Here is a 27,602-nt window from a genome sequence, read left to right on the forward strand (position 1 = left end):
TAATGTTTCTATATGCTAGAAATGAACAAAGTGAAGAGACACTCAAGAAAATGATACCATTTTCAATAGCAAACTAAAAAAATCAAATACCTAGGAGTGAACTTAACCAAAGAAGTAAAAGACCTGTACAAAGAAAACTACATAACTCTACTAAAAGAAATAGAAAGGGACCTTAAAAGATGGAAAAATATTCCATGTTCATGGACAGGAAGGCAAAATGTCATTAAGATGACAGTTCTACCCCAACTCATCTACAGATTCAATGCAACCCCCAATAAAAATTCCAACAACCTACTTTGCAGACTTGAATAAGCTAGTTATCAAACTTATTTGGAAAGGGAAGATGCCTTGAATTGCTAAAAACACTCTAAAACAGAAAAATGAAGTGGGAGAACTTACACTCTCTGACTTTGAAGCTTATTATAATGCCACAGTAGTCAAAACAGCATGGTACTGGCACAAAGATAGACATATTGATCAATGGAATTGAATTGAGAATTCAGAGACAGACCCCAGATCTACAGCCAACTGATCTTTGATAAGGCTCCCAAAGCCACTGAACTGAAACATAACAGTCTTTTCAACAAATTGGCTGGAAGAGTTGTATATCCATATCTAAAAGAATGAAAGAGGGCCCCTACCTCACACCCTACACAAAAATTAACTTAAAGTGGATCAAAGACCTCAATATAAAAGACAGAACCATAAAACTCCTAGAAAATAATGTAGGAAAACATCTTCAAGACCTTGTATTAGGCGCCACTTCCTAAACCCTACACCCAAAGCACAAGCAACAAAAGAAAAACTAGGTAAATGGAAACTCCTCAAGCTTAGAAGTTTCTGCACCTCAAAGGAATTTGTCAAAAAGGTGAAGAGGCAGCCAACTCAATGGGAAAAATTTTTGGAAACCATGTATCTGACAAAAGACTGATACCTTGCATATATAAAGAAATCCTACAACTCAATGACAATAGTACAGATAGCCAATTATAAAATGAGCAAAAGATATGAAAAGACAGTTTTCTGAAGAGGAAATACAAATGGCCAAGAAACACATGAAAAAATGTTCAGCTTCACCAGCTATTAGAGAGATGCAAATTAAGACCACAATGAGTTACCATCTCACACCAATTAGAATGGCTGCCATTAAACAAACAGGAAACTACAAATGCTGGAGGGGATGTGGGGAAATTGGAACTCTTATTCATTGTTGGTGGGACTATATAATGGTGCACCCACTCTGGAAGTCAGTCTGGCAGTTCCTTAGAAAACTAGATATAGAGTTACCCTTCGATCCAGCAATTGCACTTCTCAGTATATACTCAGAAGATCTGAAAGCAGTGACACTAACAGGTATCTGCACACCAACGTTCATAGCAGCATTATTCACAGTTGCCAAGAGTTGGAAACACCCAAATGTTCTTCAACAGATGAGTGGATAAATAAAATGTGGTATATACACATGATGGAATACTACATGGCAATAAGAAGGAATGATGTCATGAAACATATGACATGGATGAACCTAAAAGACATAATGCTGAGTGAAATAAGCCAGGCACAAAAAGAGAAATATTATATGCTATCACTAATGTGAACATTGAAAAATATAAAATAAATGGTTTATAATGTAGAATGTAGGGGAACTAGTGAGAGAGAGCAATTAAGGAAGGGGGAACAATAACCCAATAAGAGAAGATAAGCTATTGTGGGTAAATTTAAAGTTCTGGGAATGCCCAGGAATGACTATGGTTTGTTAATTACTGGTGGGTATGGTAGGAATAAGTTCACAGAAATGTTGCTATATTAGGTTATTTTCTTGGAGTAGAGTAGGAACATGTTGAAAGTAGTTATTTTAGGTTAGCTGTCTTTTTCTTACTCCCTTGTTATGGTTTGTTTGAACAGTTTTTTTATTGTATGTTTTGTTTTAAAAAGTTTTTTGATATAGTTAATAGTTAATTTTTTAAAAAAAGAGTTAATTAAAAAAATATATGCAGAGCCCCCCTGAGGAGCTGGTGGAGAATGCAGGAGTGTTGGACTTCCCCACCTCAATGGTTGCTGATGTGCTCACAGACATAGGGAACTGGTGGTTTGATGGGCTGAGCCCTCTACCATAGGACTTGCACTTGGGAAGGCTGTTGCTGGAAAGGAGAGGATAGGCCTGTCTATAATTGTGCCTAAGAGTCTCCTCCTGAGTGCCTCTTTGTTGCTCAGATGTGGCCCTTTCTCTCTAGCTAAGCCAACTGGGCAGGTGAAATCACTGCCCTTCCTCCTATGTGGGATCCAACACCCAGGGGAGTAAATCTCCCTGGCAATATGGAATATGACTCCCAGGGAGGAATCTCAACACAGCATCATGGGATGGAGAACACATTTTTGACCAAAAGGGGGATGTGAAAGGAAATGAAATAAGCTTCAGTGGCAGAGAGATTCCAAAAGGAGCTGAGAGGTCACTCTGGTGGGCACTCTTACACACAACATAGATAACCTTTTTTAGGTTCTAATGAATTGGAATAACTAGCAGTAAATACCTGAAACTATCAAACTACAACCCAGAACCCTTGAACCTTGAAGAAGATTGTATAAGAACATAGCTTATGAGGGTTGACAATGTGATTGGGAAAGCCATATGGACCACATTCCCCTTTGTCCAGTGTATGGATGGATGAGTAGAAAAATGGGGACAAAAAAAAAAAAAAAAGGCACCCAGTGTTCTTTTTAACTTCAATTGTTCTTTTTCACTTTAATTTTTATTCTTATTATTTTTGTGTATGGTAATGAAAATGTTCAAAAATTAATTTTGGTGATGAATGCACAAGTATATAATGGTATTGTGAACAATTGAATGTGCGCTTTGTGTGAATGCATGGTATGTGAATATATCTCAATAAAATTGAATTAAAAAAAGAATGAGTTAGATCTACTGCTGTGATAAGACATATTGTTCAGTGAACAAAATTAATTGCTCAACAATATATAGAGCATTATAACAGTTATTTTAAAAGGGAAAAGACATGAAACAATGCAATATGCAAAAAATGTCATGTGTTCAAATACTTATTTACCTGTGTAATAAAAAATAAGTGAAAACATTGTCAAAAAAAAGAAAAGGCCATTTCACTGTTCTATCAACCCAGCTGCCTCTGCATGATGGGTAACATGGTAAGACCAGAGAATTCCATGAGCATGTGCCCATTCCCTCACTTCATTTGCTGTAAAGTGGGTTCCTTGGTCAGAAGCAATGCTGTGTAGAATACCATGATGATGGATAAACATTTCCATTTTATGATGGAGTGCTGCTGTGCATGCCCAATTTCATGACTCGGTGGGTCAGACAACACCCAGCTCATGACAGGCATCTCAGGTCTCATGGTAATGGTGGTCCATGGTTAAACATTCTGTCTCTACTAAGGCCCAGTAGCAGGCCAAAAGTTGGTTCTCAAAAGGACAGTAGTTATCTGTGGAGGCTGGTAAGGCTTTACTCCAAAAATCCTAAGTGTTTGCATTGTGATTCCCCTATAGGAGACTGCCAAAGGCTCCAAATGGCATCCCTATTTGCCACTGACACTTCCAGCACCATTGATCAGCTGAATCATATGGTCCAAGTGGTAGAGCAGCTTACACAGCAGCCTGGACCTGTCATAGAGTCTCATCTTGTTCCAGTCCCCACTCAAAACTAGAAGCTTTCCTGGGAGAAGTGATTCACCACATACAAGGGAAACAAAGTAAGACTAACTACTGCCTCAGCAGGCACCATGGAAGCAGGAAGCCAGTGGTATGACATATTTAAAATTCTGAAAGAGAAAAATTGCCAGCCAAGAATTCTTTATCCAGCAAAATTGAGGGAGAGTTTAAATTTTTCACAGACAAACATATGCTGAAAGAATACTAAAGGAAGTCTATAGGCTGAGAAAAAAATGGAGAGAGAGGCCTGCAGAAGGGCACAGAATTGAAGACTATTAGCAAGGGAAACATAAAGGAAATAAGGAGAGAGAGGGGGAAAAAGTAGATCTGACAAATAAAAACCAAAAGATAAGATGGCTGGTTCAAGAACTGCCTTTACAGTAATAACAATGATTGTGAATAGATTAAGCTCCCCAACTAAGAAATATAGATTGGAAGAATGGATTTAAAAAATATGAAACATCAGTATGCTGTTTACAAGAGACTCATCTTAGATCCAATGACACAAAGAGATTGAAAGTGAAAGGATGGAAAAATATTCCATACAAGCTATAGCCAAAAGAAAGCAGGAGTAGCAATAATAATTTCAGATAAAATAGACTTTAAAATGCAAAGATGTCACAAGAGACACTATATATCAATAAAAGAGAAAATTCACAAAGAAGAAATAATGATTATAAATGTTTATGCACCCAATCAAGGTGCTCCAAGGTACATGAGACAAACATTGGCAAAACTGAAGGAAGCAATAGATGTTTCCATAATAATCATGGGAGACTTCAATACACCACTCTCTCATATAGATAGATCAACCAGACAGAAGACCAATGAGGAAATTGAGAACCTAAACAATGTGATAAACAAATTAGACTTAACAGACATATATAGAGCATTGCATCCCAAATTACCATGACATAAATTCTTCTCTAGTGTTCATGGAACTTTCTCCATGATAGATCATATGTTGGAGCATATAACAAGCCTCAATAAATTTAAAAAGATTGACATTATTCAAAGCACATTCTCTGACCACAATGGAATGCAACTAGAAGTCAGTAACCATCAAAGATCTAGAACATCCACAAATATCTGGAGGTTAAACAACATACTCCTAAATAATAGTGGGTCAAAGAAGACGTTCCAAGAGAAATTTCTAAATATCTACAGACAAATGAAAATGAGAAAAGAATCAAAACTTATGGAATGCAGCAAAGGCGGTATAGAGGGAGAAATTTATAGCCGTAAATGCATATATTAAAAAGGAAGAAAGAGCTAAAGTCAAGGAACTAATGGAACCACTGAAGAAACTAGAAAATGATCAGCAATCTAATCCTTAAGTAAGTAGAAGAAAAGAAATAACAAGGATTAAAGCAGAAATAAATGATATGGAGAACAAAAAAGCATTAGAGAGAATAAATAAAACCAAAACTTGGTTCTTTGAGAAGATCAACAAGATTGACAAACCCTTTACTAGCCTGACAAAGTCAAAAAGAGAGAAGACCCAAATAAATAAAAAATAAATGAGAGGGGGACATTACTGCAGATCCTGAAGAAATTTTAAATCATAAGAGGATACTATGAACAACTGTACACCAATGAACTAGACAATTTAGAGGAAATGGATAATTTCCTGGAAACACATAAACAACCTAGACTGACCCAAGAATAAATAGAAGACATCAACAAACCAATCACAAGTAAAGAGATCCAATCAGTCATTAAATAGCTTCCTACAGGGCACGTCAGCCCTGCCAAGCTGACCAGCCTGGCTCTCTTCCCTGGCCATGACATGTTGGTGGGCTGCCGTAAGGAGGCAGAGAGGGGGGAACTGGACCAGCCGGTGGGTGGGCAACGATGCCAAACTTCTGTGCTGCCCCCAACTGCACACAAAAGAGCACACAGTCTGACCTGGCCTTCTTCAGTTTCCCACGGGACCCCGCCAGATGTCAGAAGTGGGTGGAGAATTGTAGGAGAGCAAAGTTAGAAGATGAAACCCCTGATCAGCTAAATAAACATTATCAGTTATGTGCCAAACACTTTGAGACCTCTGTGATCTGTAGAACTAGTCTTTATAGGACAGTTCTTTGAGATAATGCTATATACCAACAATATTTGATCTGAGCAGTCATTTGAACAATCCACATAGTAGACACAGAAAATGAATAAAAGAATTGAATGAAGATGAGATCAGGACAATGAAACAGAAAAAAAACTGATGAAATTTCTGAACAGGAAAAAAAACATAAAGAAACAAATGACAGTAATGCTCAGAACCCAAATACAGAAGAAGGGAGTGAAGAACAGTATGAAGATATTTTACCTTTAACTCTTGAAGAGAAGGAAAACAAATACCTAAAATCTTTATTTGAAATTTTGATTCTTACGGGAAAACAAAACATACCTCTGGATGAGCATGAGGCTGATGAACTCCCGGAAGGTCTGTTTACTTCTGACAACTTTCAAGCACTGCTGGAGTGCCGAATAGATTCTGGTGAAGAGGTTCTGAGAAAGCGATTTGAGACAACAGCAGTTAACATATTGTTCTGTTTGAAAACACAGCAGAAAAAGACGCTAGAGATATGTGAGAGCTGCATTCAGGAGGAAACTCAGGGAAGTGAGAGACTCACACGTCTTTTCCATTATCACTGATAATGTGGTGGACATAGCAGGGGAAGAGCAACTGCCAGTGTTGGTGAGGTTTGTGGATGAATTGCATAACCTGAGAGAGGAATTTGTGGGCTTCCTGCCTTATGAAGCTGATGCAGAAATTCTGGCTGTGAAATTTCACACTACAATAACTGAGAAGTGGGGGCTAAACATGAAGTACTGTCGTAGACAGGCTTACATTGTGTCCAGTGGATTTTCTTCCAAGATGAAAGTTGTTGCTTCAAGACTTCTAGAGAAATATCCCCAAGCTATCTACACACTCTGCTCTTCCTGTGCCTTAAATATGTGGTTAGCAAAAGTGGTGCCTGTTATGGGAGTATCTGTTGCATTGGGAACGATTGAGGAAATTTCTTCTTTTTTTCCGTCAATCACTGCAACTACTTTTAGAATTTGACAATGTAATTTCAGTCCTTTTTCAGAGCAATGAAGAAAGGGGTAATGAACTGAAGGAAATTTGCCATTCTCAATGTACAGGAAGGCATGATACTTTTGAAATTTTAATGGAACTCCTGCAAGCACTTGTTTTATGTTTGGATGGTATAAATAGTGACACAAATATTAGATGGAATAACTGCGTAGCTGGCCAAGCATTTGTACTCTGTAGTGCAGTAACAGATTTTGATATCATTGCTACCATTGTTGTTTTTAAGAATGTCCTATCTTTTACAAGAGCCTTTGCTAAAAATCTCCAGGGGCAAACCTCTGATGTCTTCTTTGCAGCCAGCAGCTTGACTGCAGTGCTACATTCACTTAATGAAGTGATGCAAAATATTTATCATGAATTTTGGTTTGAGGAAGCCACAAATTTGGCAACCAAACCTGATATTCACATGAAACTCCTTGGCAAATTCCACAGAGCTCAGCAAGGAATCTCAATTAACCCCTGAGAGTTACTATAAAGAAACCCTAGGTGTTCCAACACTGGAGCACATTATTCAGGAACTTAAAGATATATTCTCACAACAGCCCATCAAAGCTCTTAAATGCTTATCTCTGGTACCCTCTGTCATGGGACAGCTCAAATTCAATACACTGGAGGAACACCATGCTGACATGTACAGAATTGACTTACCCAATCCTGACACACTCTCAGCCGAGCTTCATTGTTGGAGAATCAAGTGGAAACAGAGGGAAAGATACAGAGCTTCCATCCATCATTTATGAAGCCCTCCATCTGCCTGGGATCAAGATTTTCCTAAAGTTTATGCTTTGTTGAAGGTCTTATGCATTTTTCTGTGATGACAGTTGAGAATGAACACTATGAAAATGGATGAAAGCATCTCAAAGCATACCTGAGGAACACTTTGACAGACCAAAGGTCAAGTAACTTGGCTTTGCTTAACATAAATTTTGATATAACCTGATCTGGATTTGATGGTGGACACATATATCAAACTCTATACAACTAAGTCAGAGCTTCCTACACGTAATTCAGAAATCATTGAAAATACTTAAGAGAATTTTAAAATAGGGTTTCTCTTATGTTTGGAGGAAAAGCTGTAAGGTGTATATAGGCTGCTTAATCACTGGCTATCTTTGCCTGTAGGTCTCCCATTGAATACATATGTCATTAATCTACCTATTTAAAAGGCTGCCATTTGAACTCTCATGCTTTGAAGACCTGTCTGTTCTTCCAGAAGGTAGCATTGAAAGTGCCAGGTTTCATTTCTGCGTGCTCTCCATTAGTGGCAATCTGGATTTATTTTAGTTAAGTCATTTTAGACACAATATTAATCATCACTGTGGCTCCAATTGTCAAGTTATCAGTCCAGTTATCAGTACTTTGAAGAAATAGATTTTAATGAGGTGTGAAAGGAAGGAATGCATTTTGTAAAATGTTACAAGGTTCACTATTGAACTTGAACTAGAAAGACTTTAAAGTATGTTGTTAAGATTTGTATTTGACAGTTAAGGGAATTACCAGAGTGAGAGAAACTGAGCTCACCAAGCAAGAATTTCAGTATAGATTTTGTCTTTATCAAATGAACCTAAAGGAATAAGTTACAGTTAAAGTTTGAATACCTTTTTCCATATCTGGCTATTGCTGTTTACATTCCTTTATTGAGCCCATGCCTTCATAAGCTTTTTAGCAGGTATGTGTTGAACATTTCTGTTTCATGGTCAAGACAGAATCAGAGGCTATGGATACTGACAGCTGATTTGTCTGAATTCTTCTGTCTATTTCCATGGCTATATGTACTGCCTCATCTTGATTTATAAGCTGAACCTGGAAAGCCTACAAAAGTAAGTGTTATGTGGTTTATCTAGGAATAATACAGAAAATATTGCTATTACTTTGGTGAAGAAAATCAATTTTGTACAGTTTATTTCAAGCTAAATAAAATGTGAATTTTGTTTTTCTTTTTTTTTATGTTAGTAGAAAACAAATTTACTCACTGTCATTTGTCTTTGTCCTAGAAACCATATTGTTGTTAAATGCATTAGAACTTTTGCTGATGATTTTGTTAAGCATTCATTATTTTACTGTAGTATACAGTAGTACTATACAGTTATAGTAAAAATAATTTATAACTTAACTTAACTATTTGTATATTTATAGACTGTTCATTAAATAATAAAACAATTATTATTGCTAAAAATGGTACCCCAAAATCAATAACTTTAAAAGAGAGGTAGATATGATAAAACATTATAAAAAGGGGGAAAACATCGTGATATACCATGTCTACAGAAAAAATAACAGAATAAAGCTGAAAAATAAAGAAGCATTAAGGCAAAAATATCCTACAATGGTTGAAGAGTTATACACACCAAGAATGCACTCTGTCACATACATGTCACATTTATTCTGAAAGACAGTCTTGCATTTGCAGGGTCTTCAGGGACATTTCCCTCACATAAAATTCAACAACCTGGTAAAAGGCATGATCAATAAAAACACAATAGTCAAGACCCTTTATGTACTTGCAGCAAAATACAGAAAGAAATTACTATAAAAATTTCAAGGAAGATTGACCAAAAAAGTAGGCTAACACACTTGTTTTTTTAATAAAATAGGTAGACAGATTATTTACTTAATCTTATATATATATATTCACTTAATCTTATATATATATTTTATATTTAATAAAATAGCTACACAGATTATTTACTTAATCTTATATATATTATAATTAGATTAATTAAAGAGCCATCTATAAAAATTTGTGCTATAGGCAATAAACATTATTTTTAAATGTTAATAAGACAGTTACAAAAACTGATTATATGCTACTCTACAAAGTAAACCTCAATATTTTTTCAAAATTGGAATTTGTACAGGCCATGTGTTCTCTCCACTATACTACAAGAAATTTTTTAACTCTTTACCAAGTAGCTCTTGAGTCAGGTTGGAAATAAAAATTATATATTGATACAATTTAGAAAATTGCTCCAACAACAATAAATAGCACATTTCGAAAAATGAAGTTAAAGCTGTATGCAGAGGAATATTCATAGTCTTAAGTTCTTTTCTTATTATAAAAGAAATCATAAAATAAACATTCAACACAGGGAGCTATAAACCTGTAGAAAAGGAAATAAATATTTACAACAAAAGGAGAAATTACTACACTAGAAAATACAGTTGAACTGATAAGTCTGAATACTGTGTCTTAAAAATGGTAAGTTAAGTAGAGGATGCTGTAGCAAATCTCATAAGGAAAAAGATATGAGACAGCATATACAAATATGGAACATTAGGATTGAAAAACGACATATAACTCTGTGTACATGTCATTTTCTCTTTCTCTGTCTCTCTCTCTGTAATCTCACCTGTAAATATCACCACTCTGCCAGTTTGTATATATTATGTCCCCCAGAAAAAGCCATGTTCTTTGATGCAATCTTGTGGAGGTGTGGCCCCACCCATTCAGCGTGGATCTTGATTGGTTACTGTACTACTTTAAAAAGAGCCACACAGGCCCAAACGCTTGCTGCAGCTGAGGGACACATTTTGAAGACAGCCATTGAAAGATGACACTGACATTTTGGTGAACGCCATTTTGAAACACAACCTGGGAGCAAGCAGATGCCAGCCACAATCCTTCCCAGCTAACAGAGGTTTTCTGGACACTGAAGCCTTTCTCCAGTGAAGATATATTCATGTTTATGCCTTAGCTTGGACACTTTTATGGCCTTAAGACTGTAACTTTATAACCAAATAAACCCCCTTTATGAAAGTCAAAAAAAAAAAAAAAAAAAAAAAGCTTCCTACAAATAAAAGCCCAGTGCCAGATGGCCTCACAGGGGAATTCTACCAAACTTTTCAAAAAGAACTGACACCATTTATACTCCAACTCTTTCAAAAAACTGAAGAAAATGGAACACTACCTAACTCATTTTATGAAGCCAACATCACTCTAATACCAAAACCAGATACAGGTGCTACGAGAAAGGAAAATTACAGGCCAATCTCCCTAATGAATATAGATGCAAAAATTCTCACCAGAATACTTGCAAATTGGATCCAAGGACACATTAAAATATCATACACCATGACCAAGTGGGATTCATCCCAGGCATGCAAGGGTGGTTCAACTTAAGAAAATCAATGTAAGACAACACATGAACAGATCAAAAGGGAAAAATCAAATGATCATCTCAATAGATGCCGAAAAAGCATTTGACAGAATTCAGCATACTTTTTTGATAAAAACAATGCAAATGGTAGGAATTGAAGGAAATTTCCTTAATATGATAAAGGCCAAATTTGAAAAACTCACAGCCAGCATAGTACTCAATGGTGAGAGACTGAAAACCTTCACTCTAAGATCAGGAATGAGACAAGAATGCCCGCTGTCAGCACAATTATTCAACATTGTGCTAGAAGTTCTAGCCAGAGCAAATGGCAAGACAAAGATAAAAAAGGCATCCAAATTGGAAAGGAAGAAATAAAACTCATTATTTGCAAATGATATGATCTTATTTTTGGAAAAACCTGAGAAATTGATGACACAGCTACTTGAGCTAATAAACAAATTCAGCAAAGTGGCAGCTTACAAGATTAATGCACATAAGTCAGTAATGTTCCTATACACTAAAAATGACCTAACTGAAGAGACACTCAAGAAAAACATTCCATTCACAGTTGCAGCTAAAAAAATTAAATACCTGTGAATAAACTTAACCAAAGGTGTTAAAGACCCTACACAGAAAATTATATAACTTTACAAAAATAAATAAAGGGAGACCTAAAGAGATGGAAAGATATTCCGTGTTCATAGATAGGAAGGCCAAACATCATTAAGATGTCAACCCTACCCAAACGGATCTACATATTAATGCAATTCCAATAAAATTTCCAACAACCTACTTTGCAGACTTGGAAAAGCTAGTTATCAAATTTATTTGGAAGGGAAAGGGAGCTTGAATTGCTAAACACATATTATAAAAGAAAAATGAAGTGGGAGTTCTTATACTTCCTGACTTTGAAGCCAGCTATAAAACCACACTTGTCAAAATAGCATAAAGATAAACATATTTTTGATTTTTGATAAGGCCCCCAAATCCACTGAACTAGGACAGGACAGTTTCTTCAAAAAATGGGGCCAGGAAAACTGGATATTCATATCCAAAAGAATGAAAGAGGACCCCTACCTCACACCCTATACAAAAATTAACTCAAAGTGAATCAAATACCTCAGCATAAGAGACGGTACCATAAAATGCCTAGAAGATAAGGTACAGAAACATCTTCAAGACCTAGTATTAGGAGGTTGCTTCTTAGACTTTACACCCAAAGCATAGCAACAAAAGAAAAAATAGATAAATGGGAACTCCTCAAAATCAGAAGCTTCTGTACCTCAAAGGAATTTCCAATAAGGTGAAAAGGCAGCCAATACAATGGGAGAAAATATTTGGAACCCATGTATCTGATAAGAGACTGAAATCCTGCATATATAAAGAAATCCTACAACTCAACGACAGTAAGTGTTAGCATGATATAAGGTGTGACACTGGTGCAGAGGGTGAACAACAGAGTGGTATGGAAAAGCAACCCATTACATATTAAAGACTATATTTAATAGGAATATCTTACCAGTGAATAATTAGCAGCTGATAAGAGGTCTGTGATGTATTATGTTATGATAATTGTTTAAAGTTGAGAGTGATAATGATTGTACAACTAAGTGAAGATAATGTAACAAATTGACAATTTATCTTGGAATAGAATATATATTAAGTGAAGTTAGGAACCCACTACTTCATAAAGTCCTCAGTTTGATGCTTGCTCTCATGAAATTTAGGGTTGTAAATGGGAGGCTGAGCCCTCATATAATTATGCCTGAAAGGCACCTCCAGGTGACCTCTTTTGTTGCTCAGATATGGCCTTTCTCTCTCTAAGCCCAACCCAGCAAATAAATTCATTAATCTCCCCTGCCCTCCGCAAGAGGAATGACTCTCCCTGGCGATGTGGTTCATGACTCCCAGGAATGAGCCTGGCCCTGGCAATGAGGAATTGAAAATGCCTACTTGACCAAAAAAGGGAAGTAGAAAGGTAACACTCTGAGGTCTCAGTGGCTGAGAGATCCCAAATAGAGTCAAGAGGCTATCCTGGAGGTTTCTCTTATGCAAGCTCCAGCTAGACATCCCAAATGGCCACAGTATGCCATGCCCTTACCAAAAGTAGTCACCAAATACCTAGGTCCCTACCTGAGATCTGTGAAAGATTTACTTGCTATGTTTTATCTCTCAGAAACTTAAAACAACCAGAGCATTCCTATGCCAGACAAGTCCTAAAACCCAGAGGCAACAGCCTCTTTAAGAACAACAATCAGATGCAGCCCCCTTCTCCATACTGTTGACACCCCCTTTCAATATGAACAAGTTAGGGTGTTCACTGCATAGACACCCCTGAAGATGGAGAAAGAGATTAAGTGAAAGGAAGGGGTAGCAACGAACAAAGTAAGATTTAACAAAGTTCTATGAATACTGAAACTTCATATAAAAATACAAATAAATAAATATATATATATATTTTAGATGCTGGGGTGTTGGAATAGCTGGAAGGAGGTAAAGGACATAGTAGAACTGTAAGCTATAACATCCTTTGAAATTTTCTCTATAGCTACTTTTTGAATTGTGCTTTGAAAATCTTCACATTTCTGTACATACCCTATATTGCATAATAAGGAAAGAACTAAAACTGTGGAAGTGTAGTCATAACAATTTTTGAAATTACCTATGTAACTGCTTGTTGAGCTGTACATCGAAAGTTAACACCTTTCTGTATGCATGTTATATTTTACGATAATGGAAATAGCTGAAGTTGTGGAACTGTGACCCATGACATTTTTTGCAATTTGCTCTCTAACTACTTGTTAAATCGTACTTTAAAAGTTATCACTGTTATGTATACATGTTAAAGTTCACAATAAAAAATGCATTATAAAAAAAAGTGGATGAGATTCATGAGAGAGAGGTACAAAGGGGGAACATGGCACAAATACCTTTAGGTTGTGGAGATGAAACAGATTCAAAGAGGAATGAATGGATTCAAGAGAAATAAAACTGTATTTTGTTAAGCTTAAATAAAAATAGTTTTTCCTTCCTAAGGATAAATGGGCTGAGTAAAGGAATTATTTCTTAGCTAAAATATCTAGTGCCATGGGGAAACAAAAAAAGATTGCTGAAACTGAAATATTTGTCACAGAATCCACATTGTGGATTCACATGTGAATACTATTGTTTTAATTTTACATTTAAATAAACAATTGCCTTCCTCCTTCCCTGAAAAAAAGTTGGTAAGCTGGAAATATTGTTACTTATTCCCAATTGTCATCAAGTGTACATCTTTTAAATGGCTTTTTCAATTTCCAACAGACTCTGTCTTTTAGAATAGCAAAAGGAAAAATAGTCCTTTTCCACAGAGAGTTTAAGACTACCTTGCCTTTTCAATTTCTAATTGCTTTTATAATTTTCTTAAGGTAATCTTTCTGTTACTCTTGCTTATTCAACAACCAACATTTGCTGACAGCTACTATGTGGAAGGCACTGTGTGAGGCTCCCTAGAGATAACAAAAAATAGTTTTGAAACAATGACTGCCTGCAAGGCCAATATACTCTAGTGAGAAAGAAAGATTTTTATGCAGAAACTGTGTACAAATCACCACAAAACAAGTCTTAATATTCATGCCATATGGAAATAGTTTTCAAAGGGGCTGAGGACGCTGAGCTGAGCTATGAAGATATGTAGGCTTTGGACAGGTAGGAATAAGTGAGGGTGACAAATCCTTGCCTGCCAAACTGAGTAATTATAAAGAATTAAATTGTAGGCCTTTATTTTTCTTGTTTGCACAAAACTAACAAGTAATTTTGATGTGTTTCAATAATAGATATCAAAGAATTTACATTTTCCCTCTTCCTTTTGAATCATTTTTAATATTCTTGATTGTTTTTTATATAAAAATCTGAAGACAATGAGTTGCAATTTTCCATAATCATTCTACTGTCTGAAAAATATCTATTCAGGTACAATTCTAATGTTCACGCAAGTATGAAAAGGAAATTATTTTTGATCTGCCTAATCTGTCACTTGGTCAGATGACAGGAAAAGACTTTATTGCAAATCCACTGACCACATCAATCTAACCCAGTCAAGATGGAAGAACTAATTTAGTTGCTCGGATTTTATTTATACTGCTTTTAAGATTTGCAACAAAGATTGCTATCTGTTAAGTAAATTAAGGTATATCCAATGACTAAGACACTGCAGGGATAAGCCAGTCTTCAGTGCTTTATGGTAAAATATCCTCTATTGAAGAGTGCAACTGATTTTTTTTTAGAGTTTGTTACCAAGTGAACATGCAGAGGGAAAATAGCCCAGATTTTAGAATTTGCTAAATCCTAGCTGAAGCTTCTTTCATGGTGTATCCACTTACTACTATAAATGCTCCTTTTTGAAAGAAAAGATTCAAGTGATGCTTTGTAATATCATTACTTAGTGTATAAACCACCTACAATTTTTCATAATAATATGTTGCCAAGAAAGAACAGCCCTTTATTGGTTGAGACTCTGGCTCTATTTCACTGAAAAAATAAAATAAAAAAAGGAGGTACTCCCCATGAGATTCAGCCCTGTTTAGAAAAACAATAATATTTGATATTTATTGAATTAGTGATGCATCAGATTCTGAGCTAAACAGTTTATCACATACTTCAGGCTTGTAGGCATCATGGCAAAATGAAAAGAGCTCATGTTTTAGAGTCAGGCAGGTTTGAGCTCAAAACTTGACTTTTGTTTTCTGGATACTTTGAACAAGTCACTCCCTCACTTTAAGACAGAGGCAATAGAACCTAACAGATATTACATATATAAAGCCTCTTCTATAGTACAAGGCACATAGTAGGTGCTCAATAATTCAAAAGCCCAACAGTAGGCATAGAAAATTTATCTGTGCTTTGAATAACTTTGCCCTGATATTTCTCACCACATGGTCTTAGTTTCATCAGTAAATCCTGTTTTGCAGAGAACTGACTATAAATGACTTCTGGTTTTCTAAGTTAGATTCAGGTACTCATTGGTGTTCAATCAAAAGACAGAAAATTATCATTAATACAATGTGCTGGTTAGAGCTGACAAAAGAAGTCAGGAGATCTGCTGCTTCCCCGTGGAATTTTTTCATCTATAAATTAATTTCTTCCACCCACCCTCCCCATTTTCCTGACCCTCCCTCATCTGTAGTTTGAAGAACACTGTTAACATCATCTTGTTTAACTCCTCTGATGTTCCAGATAGTCATAAGACATACCACAACCTTTCCTACCAACCATGATCAAACATTTGAAGTCAATGGAAGTTTTCTTAGATGTTGTCTGACAGCTGTCCTGTGATGAGCAATTAATAGATTGTTTCCTCCTTTTAGGGGCTTGCATGTAATTAATGCTAACATTTTACTGGTATCCCTGAATATTTCTGCTTTTGATTAAACTTCTATCTGAAAATATCTAAAATTTCTTTATGTTTTATAGTGTCCTCTGTGGGAGAGGCCCTGCACATCATTCAATAGATTTATACTTGATAGTAATTTTTGATGATATTGTATATATAGCTTCTTTTTAATTTTTTTCTAGTTACTTTTTGCTGATACATAAAATGCACATTGATTTCTGTAGGTTGCATTTATTAAATTCACTTGCTAATTCTTATATTAATCTGGATATTCTGTTGAATTTCTATATATATAATCAAGTTATCAACAAATGATGATAGTTATTTTTTCCTTTCTATTACTTCTACCATTTATTTCTGTCTAGGACTTCCTGTACAACATTAAAGTCAAGAGGCGATAGCGGGCATCCTAATCTTGTTCCAGATGTAAACTTCAAAGATTTTACCATTAATCTTGATGCATACAGTGAAGGTTTTGTAAATGTTCTTTACCAGATTAAAGAAGTTTCTATTTCTGGTATGCTAAGAGTTTATAAAGTGAATGGATGTTAAATGATATCAAATGGTTTTTCTGCATTTATTGAGAGAAGCATATGATTTTCCTCCTTTATTTTCTAAATGATTTCAAAGTTGTGCTAGCCTAATAAAATTAACTGGAAATGGTTCTCTTTTTCTATTCTATGACTGAGTTTATGTGACGTTGATGTTATTTTATCCTCAAATATTTGGAATAACTCACCACTGACCTATATGAGCCCATAGTTTATTTTGTAGGAGAGCTTTTATTTATAGACACATTATTTTACTAGATATAGGGCTATTCAATTGTTCAGTTGTTATAAAACCCCTTTTGTCTTTTTACATAAATTGTATTTTTCAACTAACTTGCCCATTTCATCAAAATTTTATAATTTAATGACAAAATTCTATCATTTTTATTATCATTTAAATTTCTCTAGAAACTATGGTAAAGACCTTGCTTTCATTCCTGATAATAATGATTGTGTTTTCTTTTTTTTTTTCCCCCTTGAGCAGTCTTTTGGGGGACTTATCAATTTTATCAGTCTTTTTTAAAGAAACGATCTTCAGCTTTGCAGATCTTTGCTGTTCGCAAATTTTCGGGTTTTTTTTTTCCTCCTACCTTTTTGGTACCTGTTTTCTATTTTCTCTGAGTTCATTTACTTTTCATTTTCTCAATTTGTGAAATATTTACAAAGAAAATTGGTTTTCAGCCTTTCTTCTTTACTAAATTATGCATTCAAGTATATAAATTTCATTTCACAGTTGACCTTAGCTGGAATTAAGTTTTGATTAGTTGCATTTTCATCATTATTCAGTTTAAAATACTTGTGAATTTTTCAAATTAACTGTTTACTGATTTCTAGTTTAATTTCACCATTGTCAGCGAACATAATCTGCATTATTCCAATCCTTTGAAATTTTTTCAGAGTTGCTTTGAGGCTCAGGAGAGGGTCAAGTTTGGCAAATGTTCAATGTGCACTAGAGAAGAATGAGTATTTTGTAGTTCTTGGATGCAATGTATGTTACATATTCCACAAATATATACATTATATATAATATGTAAATTATATTGTGTTAATCAAATTGTTTACATTTTTTATGTCTTTACTGATATTTTGTCTGCTTTTCCCCTCATTTTTTGTGACAATTGTTTTAAAACTCTCACTATGACTGTGAATTTTTTAAAACAATTACCTGTCTAATTTTACTTTCTTTTTTAACTTTATGTATATGAGTATTAGCTGCACACAAATCTAAAAATATCATACCTTCCTGGTAGATGGTCATTTTGTCATTGTACAATGTTCTTTATCACTTCATCTTTTCTTGAAATCTACTTTGATTGACATTAATAAATTAATAAAACTATAGCAGCTTTCCTTTGCATGATTAATTTTTTCCATTATTTTATTTTAAAATTTTCTGTGTCCTTATATTTGTAAGCACTATTTACTTTGATCATTTTTTGCTATTCTTGGAGAATATGTGTGTATGTTTTGCTAATATATTTTGGTTTACTGTTTGCTTTCTATTTGTTCCACTTGTTTGATGTTCCCTTTTTCTTGTGACTTGACTTTTTTTTTTTTATATTAAATTCAGTTTTATTGAAATACCTTCACACACCATACAATCATCCATGGTATACAATCCACTGTCCACAGTATGATAACATAGTTATGCATTCATCACCACAATCTATCTCTGAACATTTTCCTTACATCAGAAAGAACCAGAACAAGAATAAAAAATAAAAGTGAAAAAAAAAAACACCCAGATCATCCCCCCATCCCACCCCATTTGTCCTTTAGTTTTTATCCCCATTCCTCCACTCATCCATACACTAGATAAAGGGGGTGTGATCCACAAGGTCTTCACAATCACACTGTCACCCCTTGTAATCTACATTATTATATAATTGTCTTCAGGAGTCCAGACTGCTGGGTTGGAGTTTGGTAGTTTCGGGTATTTACTTCTAGCTATTCCAATATATTAAAGCCTAAGAGGTGTTATCTATATAGCGCATAAGAATGTCCACCAGAGTGACCTCTCGACTCCATTTGGAATCTCTCAGCCACTGAAACCATTTCGTCTCATTTTGCATCCCCCTTTTGGTCAAGAAGATACTCTCAGTCCCACGATGCCGGGTCCACATTCATCCCCGGGAGTCATACTCTACGTTGCCAGGGAGATTTACAACCCTGGGAGTTGGGTCCCACGTAGGGGGGAGGGCAGCGAGTTCACCTGTCGAGATGGCTCAGTTAGAGAGAGAGAGGGCCACATCTGAGCAACAAAGAGGTACTCAGGGGGAGACTCTTAGGCACCATTACATACAACTTTAGACTTTCCTTTGTGGTAATGAGCTTCATAAGGGGAAGTGACTTGACTTTTTAGATAAAATTTTTAAAATTTCACTTTCCCTTCTATTAGGTTGTAAAATCAACATTGTTTTTATTATTGTTTCAGTGGCTAAATTAGAGAATGCAGCATGCATACTTGATTTATTACAGCTTATTTTAAATGGTACTTTTTCCATTACCAGAAAATGAGAGGAACTTAGAATATCATAACTCCTTATTCCTATTTCCTCCTTTTTGTGCTCTTGTTGTTATGTATTTTATTTTTTAATGTTATTGTTTTAGGATACTTTCAACCCGAATAGATATTTATACTTATTTACATATTTGTCCTTACTTGTGTTCTTCACTCCTTCCTCATTTTCCTTATTCCTTGTGGAATTATATTCCTCCTTCCTGAAAAATGTGTTTTGATTTTTCCCTTAGTGCATGTCTGTTCTGAAAGTGTTTCAATTTTGTATTCATTCTTGAAGAATAGTTTAACTGTTGATAGAAATCTAGGTTTACAGCTTGTTTCAGCTCTTTGGAAACATCATTCCATATCATCTGGCTTCTATTATTCCTGTTAAGAATTAGCTGTCTGCCTTATTATCACTCCATTTAGGCTTATGTCTTGTCTTTGGGTGGGTGTTTTTCAGATTTTTTTTTCACTTTGCTTTTCTGAAGTTTTCAATGATGTGTCTGGGCATACTTTCTTTGTATTTATTATTTGGTTTGTACCACTTCTTTTTCAATCTGTAGCATGATGGGTTCCATCAATTTTGGAAATTTCTCCACTATTATTTTTTTCTAATATTGTTTTTGCTCATTTTCTCTCTCCTGCCTGTTTGAATCTCCAATTATATGAATAGGATAATTTTTCACCTTGTCAAACATGTCTCTTACAATCTTTTCTGTATCCCTTTTTTTTTTTTAATTTGGACATCTTTCAGTCTGTCTGTTCTTAAGAATGGATATTTTCTTCTGATCTGTCTGTTTAATATTTCTTTGTCCAACTGTATATAATATCTTGTTAAGCCATCAACAGAGTACTGTGAATATTGTATTTTCCAGTTTTAGAATTTTCTTTTGATTCTTTTAAATAGGTTTTAGTCTTTGCTGAAATTGTTCATCTTTTTTTTATCATATTGATCACAGTTATCTTAAAGTTTGTTTGTCATAACACAAACTTCTGGATCTCCTATGTATCTGTTCCTATTGCCCAATTTTCTCCCATGGATTTTTGATAATTTTAAAAATCTTTTTATTTTTTTGTTTATTTTTTATAGAACTATTGACTTTGTGCATGAAAAAGTGTTGAGATTATTTTAGAGTCTGGATTACATTCTTTTCCTCCAGTAATGATTCACTTTTGTTTCTGGTAGGCAATTAGGGCAGGGCAGATCACTTTAGTCCAATCAGAGATTGTGCTGTTTCAAATCTGGGCTTTGGTCTTTGTGAGGACATGTCTACTTTTGGTTCACATTTACTCCTAGATCTTTTAAGGTCCCAACTGAAAGCCTGGGCCTTTGCCTGCTGCCCTCTTTGTTACCAGATCCTGAACTCAAATTTTTGTCCCTACAGGCCAGTGATACTGCTCAGCTTTCACTCCCTCATATGTCACTTGAAGTAACCAAATATCTTGAGAATAAATGGAAGGCCCAATGTCAGGCTCACCAATCTGGGATTCTCTTCTCTCAGGATTTTGATCCCTTCAATCTTTGCTGCCTTCCAACAGATTATGTATCTAATGTTTCTTGGTGGGAGGGTTGATCTGAAATAAGTTAGTCTTCTTTTTACCAGTGAAATCCTCAAAATTAACACCATTTACAAGATGAAAATAGCACCTCCTTTGATAAAAATTGGTCCAAATTTATAGAGAATAAAATCATAATGGAAGAAAAATAAAAGATCTGGTCTTGGACTTCTGGGGAAGATGGCAGTATAGAGAGCTCCAGTAGTCAGTCCTTCCACCAAAACAACTATTAAACAGACAGGAACTGTCTGAAACAACTATTTTGAAATCCAAGAGACCAGAATAATTCTGTACAGCATCCAGGGAAGTGCAGGAGTAAGAGACTGATAAATTATGGTAAAACATCATAAAGTACTCTCTCTGCACAGAGGCTATCAACACCCATTCCCTACCCTCACGGTAGGTTACTGCTGAGTCCATCCCTGGCTAGCTGCTGGTATCAGAAAAGGACAGAAAAATCCTCTTTCCCAAGAATAGGGTGGGCATGACTGATTGCTGATCACAGCTTTTGATTAGCTAATTGGTATTTCTGGGTCCTGGCTATGAGGGCTGGTATTTTTTCAACCCACTTTGACAAAAGTGGTGGCAGCTATTGTTTCAACCCTCCATGGATAGGAGAGAAGGCAGTGGAGATTTAAAGTTGCAGTACTTCATCAGGGCTACAGGAGACAGTTAGCTGAAGGGGAGCATTTGCTGGGCAGGCCAGAAAAGCCCAGTTTTGTGGAGCCATCAGAGAAGATTTTGGCACCCTTCCTGATTTATTCTGCATGGCACACTGGAGACTGTCTGGGCCCCCTTTATGGGTCCCTGGTCCTGTATTGTCTGGGAAAGACCAACTTAGGAAATTCCTTCCTGGACTAAGCCTTCTCCCAGAATTTGCTCTCCAGGCAAAAGTAGCATGAGACAACAAAAGGAGGGTAAAACACTATAGAGGCAGACAATCTGAGACAAAGGGATGCTGGCTTCAGATACCTGGGAGAAGGAGATCTGTCTCCTGGGAAGTAGAGTGAGCAACCAAACCCCTGTAAATGAGGGGACTCCAAAACAACTAACAAGCAAAAGCCCAAGACAACACAGAAGCCCAGAAAAATAGAAAACCCTGTACATTGCATTCTCCTTGGACAGACCTTTCTGATAGGAGGGTTGAAGTCAAGAAAATCTTTGTCCTATCACCTGCTGGTTACAGCACCAAGAAATAGATATCCTAGGGAGTAAATCCCAGAGTTAACATTTTAAAATATTAAAACGTACACTGTGTGACAAGAATTGAAAACAAAGAAAGAGGAAATGATAGCCCATGCAAAGGAAGAGGATAAAAATACAGAAAACACCAATGAAGAGGATGATAGTGTGTACATACCAAACAAAGCCTTTAAAAAGTGATCTTAAACATGCTCAAGGAGATGAAGGAAAGTACAGAGAAATAAGCCAGACACAAAGGACAAATATTATATATGATCTCACTGATACGAACTAGTAACTAAATTCATAGAGTTAGAATCCAGACTATAGGTTACCAGAGGTGGTGGGGGGGAAGAAAATGGGGAGCTGATGATAAAATTGTTCAGAATTTCAATTTAGGTTGATTGTAAATATTTGGAAAGGGATATGGTGATGGTAGCACATTATAATGACAAATTAACATTTTATGTTTGTGTTTGTGGTTGAAAGAGGAAGTTGGGGGTTGTGTAAGTTACTAGAAGGAAAGTTAGAAGATAAAACATGGGACTGTATAACACAGTGAACCCTGTTGGAAATGATGACTGTGGTTAATAGTAGAAATATAAGAATGTTCTTTCATGAATTATAACAAATGTATGTCTTTACTACAAAGTGTTAATAATAGAGTGGTATATGGGAAAAATACAATTATATAAACTATGATCTATAGTGAGCAGTAATATTTTAATATTCTTTCATCAATTGTAACAAAAGCACCACACCAATGCTAAGTGTCGAACATGGGGGGACGTATGGGAACATTATCGTTTTTACGTGACTTTTATGTAAACCCTACAACCTCTTTAATTTAAAAAGTAGCAACAATAATTGAAAAAAATTATGCTAAGTGAAAGAAACAAACTCAAAGTACTACATATTATAGGATTCCATTTATATAAATTGTAAATCTAAATAAAACTATGGAGACAGAATTAGATTAGTGGTTATGTAGGGCAGGGGAGGGGTAGAGGAATTGAGAGGTGACTGCTAAAGGGTATGGGTTTTCCTTTTTGGAGTAATGAAAATGTCCTAAAATTGAATGTGATGATGAAGGCACAACTCTGTGATTATACTAAAAGCCATGGATTGTATACTTTGGATGGATTGTAGGGTATGTGAATAATCTTAGTAAAATGGCTTTAACAAAAAAAAGAAAGACTTCAAATCAGAAACATAACCTCAAAACTGGAATAACCAGAAAAAGAAAAGCAAACTAAACCCAAAGTGGGCAGAAGGAAGGAAATAACAAAGATCAGAGTGGAGATAAATGAAATAGAAAAGAAAGCAAAGAAACACACACAAAAAATACAATAGAATCAACAAAACCAAAAGTTGGGTCTTTGAAAAGATCAATAAAATCAACAAACCTTTAGCTAGACTGACAAAGAAAAAAAGAAAGAAGATAAAATAATGAAAATCAGAAATGAAAAGGGGACACTACTACCAATCCTGCTGAAATAAAAAGGACTATGGCAGGATATGATGAACAACTCTATACCAATCAATTAGATAGCCTAGATGAAATGGACAAATTCTTAGAAACACACAAATTACCTGCATTGACTCAAGAAGAAATAGAAGACCTCAACAAATCAATTACTAGTAAAGGGATTGAAACAGTCATCAAAAATCTCCCAACAATGAATAGCCCAGACCAGATGGCTACACAGGGAAATTCTACCAAACATTCCAAGAAGACTTAATTCCAATTCTGCTCAAACTGTTCTAAAAAATTCATTCTACGAGGCCAACCTCACCCTCATGCCAAAGCCAGATGAAGATACCAAAGGAAAGAAAACTACAAACTAATATCTCTTATGAATATAGATGCAAAAATCCTCAACAAAATACTAGTAAACTGAATCCAACAGCATTAAAAAAATTATACATCATAAATCAAGTGTGATTTCTCCCTGGTATTAACCACATTACAGTGTGAAGGGAAAAAAAAACAACACATGATCATACAATTGATGTAGAAAATGCATTTAACAAATTACAACATGCTTTATTGATTAAAAATACACGAACACTAGGAATAGAAGGGAACTTCCACAATATGATTAAGAGTATATATGAAAAGCCCACAGCTAACATCCTACTTAAGGGTGGAAGACTGAAAGCTTTCCCTCTGAGATCAAGAAGAAGACAAGGGTGCTCACTGTCCCCACTGTTTTCAACAATGTACTGAAAGTTCTTGCCAGAGAGATTAGGCAAGAAAAACAAATAAAAGGAATCCAAATTGGAACAGAAGTAAAACTTTCCCTATTTGCAGATGATATGATCCTATATACAGAAAGCTCTGAAAATTTCACAACAAAGCTCCTAGAGCTAATAAATGAATTCAGCAAAGTGCAGGGCACAAGATCAACACTCAGCAAGCAGCAGTGTTTCTATACACAAACAATGATAAATAGGAAGAAAAAAATCTAGAAAGCAATTCCATTCACACTTGCAACTAAAATAATCAAATATCTAGGAATAAATTTCACCAAGGTTATAAAAGACAGTATAAAGAAAACTATTAAAAAATGCTAAAATATTCAAAGAAGACCTAAATAAACGCAAGGATGTTTCATGTTCATGGAAGGGAAAACTAAATATCATTAAGTTGTCAATACTATCCAAAGCAATTTACAGATTCAATGCAATCCCAATCAAAATTCCAACAATATTCTTGCAGAAATGGAAAGTCCAATTGTTTTGGTTTGCTAAGGCTGCTGGAATGCAATACACCAGAAATGGCTTGGCTTTTAACAATGGGGATTTATTAAATTACAAGTTATGATTCTAAGGCCATAAAGATGTCCAAATTAAGGCCCCAACAAGAGGATACCTTATCAGAGGAAAGGCCACTGGCATCCAGGTTTCCTCTGTCACATGAGAAGGCACACGGTGATGTCTGTTGGTCCTTCTCTCCCGGCTTCTGGCTTCAAAATGACTCTCTCAGCTCCTGTGGGTCCTTCTTGCTTCTCCCCAGGGCATTTGCTTTCTTAGCTTCTCTAAACTCTCTTGGCTTTGAGCTTTCTCCTAAATGTCTCTCCCTTAAAGGACTCCAGCAAATGGAATAAGACCCACCTTGAGTGGGCAGGGTCACATATCCATGAAAATAACCTAATCAAAAGTCCCACCCAACAATAGGTCTGCCCCCACAAGACTGGATTAAAAGGACATAGGCTTTTCTGGGGTAATAACAAGTTCAAACCAGCACACCATTCATCAAATTTATATGGAAGGCAATACCTAAAGCTACTTTGAAAATGAAGAATGAGGTTGGTGGACTCATACGTTCCAATCTCAAAACTTATTACAAAGCCTCAGTAACCAAAACAGCATGGTACTGGTACAACAACAGACATACAGACCAGTGGAATAGAATTAAGAGCTCTGAAATCAACTCTCATATTTATGGCCAACTGATTTTTGTCAAGGTGGCAATGCCTACTCAATTGGGAAAGAATAAACTCCTCAACAAATTGCACTTGGAAAACTGGATCTCCATTTGCATGAAAGAGAAGGAGGGCCCCTACCCCACACCATATACAAAAATCAGTACAAAATGGATCAAAGACTTAATATAAGAGCTAGAACTATCAAATTCCTAAAAGGAAACAAAAGAGCAACTTGAAGACCTTGTGTTAGGCAATGGTTTGTTAGATTTTACACCCAAAATACAAGCAACGAAAGAAAAAATAGATAAATGGGACCTCATCAAAATTAAAAACTTCTGTTCCTTGAAGGTCTTTATCATGAAAGTAAAACTATAACCTACACAATGGGAGGAAATGTTTGGAAACTACTTATTTGATCAACAATTAATATCCAGAATACAAAAAGAAATCCTTCAAGTTAACAACAAAAAGACACACAATAAAAAGGGGGCAAAATAATTGAACACACATATCTCCACAGAAGATGGCCAGAAAGCACATGAAAAGAAATGCAAATACAAAATCAAAACTACAAAGAGATACCATTTCACACCCACTAGAATGGCTGCCATTAAAAAAATGGAAAACAACAAGTGTTGGAGATGATGCAGAGAAACAGGAACACTCATTCATTGCTGGTGGAAATGTAAAATGGTGTAGCCACTGTGGGAGACAGTTTGGTAGTTCCTCAGAAAGCTAAGTCTAGAACTACCACTATATGATCCAGCAATCCCACTACTATGATATATACTCAAAATAATTGTAAGCAGGAACTCAAACAGATAATTTGCAACACTGATGTTCATAGCAGCATTATTCACAATTGTGAAAAAACAGAAGCAACTCAAGTGCCCATCAACTGATGAATGTATAAACAAAATGTGTATACATACAATGAAATATTATTCTCCTGTAAAAAGGAATGAAGTCCTGATACATGTGACAAGGATGAATCTTGAGGACATCATGTTGAATGAAATAAGCCAGAAAGAAAAGGACAAATATTGCATGATCTCACTGATTTGAAATATTAGAATAAGCAAACTCATAGAATCAGAATCCCGAATAAAGGTTACCAGGGGACAGGGTAGAGAATGGGAATGGGAAGTAAGGCTTAAAATGCACAGGGTTCCCATTTGGAATGATGGAAATGTTCTAGGAATGGATGGTGGTGATGGTAGCACTACATTGTGAACGCAATTAACAGCACTGAAATATAAATATATATATATTATTTTCCAACTTTTACAGAGGAGTAAATATATGTGAACCTTAGAGTGTATATATGGTAACAGAAAAATTTTTTTTTTAAAATCCATGGAACCCCACATTGAGCCCTAAATCAAACCATGAACTTTAATTACTGGTACAATTGTAAAAATGTGTTATCATCAATTGTAACAAATGTTACAAACCAATTGCAGGGTGTTTGTGATGAGGTGGGGTGAGGGAGTCTTGTATTTTATACATGATTGTTCTATAAACCCATAGCTCCTCTAATTTAAACAAAAATCATAGTGAAGGATTAAGGAAATATGAAGTAAATTCAGAGTATCCCCTTTAAACTTTTCAATTTGCCTAATAATGAAAGGTGGTAATTGTATGGCCTTCTTAGAATCTTTTGCTGAAATGAGTGGACCACAGTTATGTCTTGTGTGCATTGGATTATATTCTAAATTATTCCTTAAATATATGTCTGATCTATACTAATATACCCCTACAAAAGAACAAATTTCCTCCTCCAAATCCCCCAAGTGTAAAGTAATAACGCAAATGCGGAATATCTACAATATTCCAAGTGTTCTCCTTGACTTAGTTCTCAATCTTCATCACAACCTTATATTGTAGGTATTATTATTTTCCCACTTTTACAGAGGAGTAAATAAATCTCAAAGAACTAAGTTTACTCATCTTGTAAGCACAGAGCCACAACTGAAACCTAGGTCTATAGCTTCAAAAGCCAGTTTTTTACAACCATGTCGTACTAACTTCAAACAAACATCGTATTTATAACTATGTTGATTTTAGTCATTTCAGAAAAATAATGCATATATGGGCTGGGCCTTTGTGCAAGAAATAAAATGGAATAGGAAAAA

At 35.4% G+C, this 27,602-nt stretch overlaps 1 protein-coding gene and 1 pseudogene across 2 annotated transcripts in view; one reads left to right on the top strand and one right to left on the bottom strand.

Moving 5' to 3' along the window:
• The window catches only part of RAB38 (RAB38, member RAS oncogene family), a 183,744-nt gene that overhangs the window by 107,487 nt on the left and 48,655 nt on the right, over positions 1-27,602 (bottom strand). The window contains exons 5-8 of one of the 2 annotated variants that reach the window (XM_037841006.1): positions 9,124-9,224; positions 8,374-8,587; positions 7,424-7,584; positions 6,086-6,186 (exon numbers count right to left, since the gene is read on the bottom strand). The gene's annotated coding sequence lies outside the window, so the exon portion shown is untranslated. The remainder of the gene's footprint in view (positions 1-6,085; positions 6,187-7,423; positions 7,585-8,373; positions 8,588-9,123; positions 9,225-27,602) is intronic. The other variant, XM_037841007.1, reaches the window with a different exon arrangement.
• LOC119537230 lies at positions 5,539-7,238 on the top strand (annotated as a pseudogene).

This window comes from Choloepus didactylus, chromosome 6, assembly GCF_015220235.1.
Source record: "Choloepus didactylus isolate mChoDid1 chromosome 6, mChoDid1.pri, whole genome shotgun sequence".
In the NCBI taxonomy this organism is placed as follows: domain Eukaryota; kingdom Metazoa; phylum Chordata; class Mammalia; order Pilosa; family Megalonychidae; genus Choloepus; species Choloepus didactylus.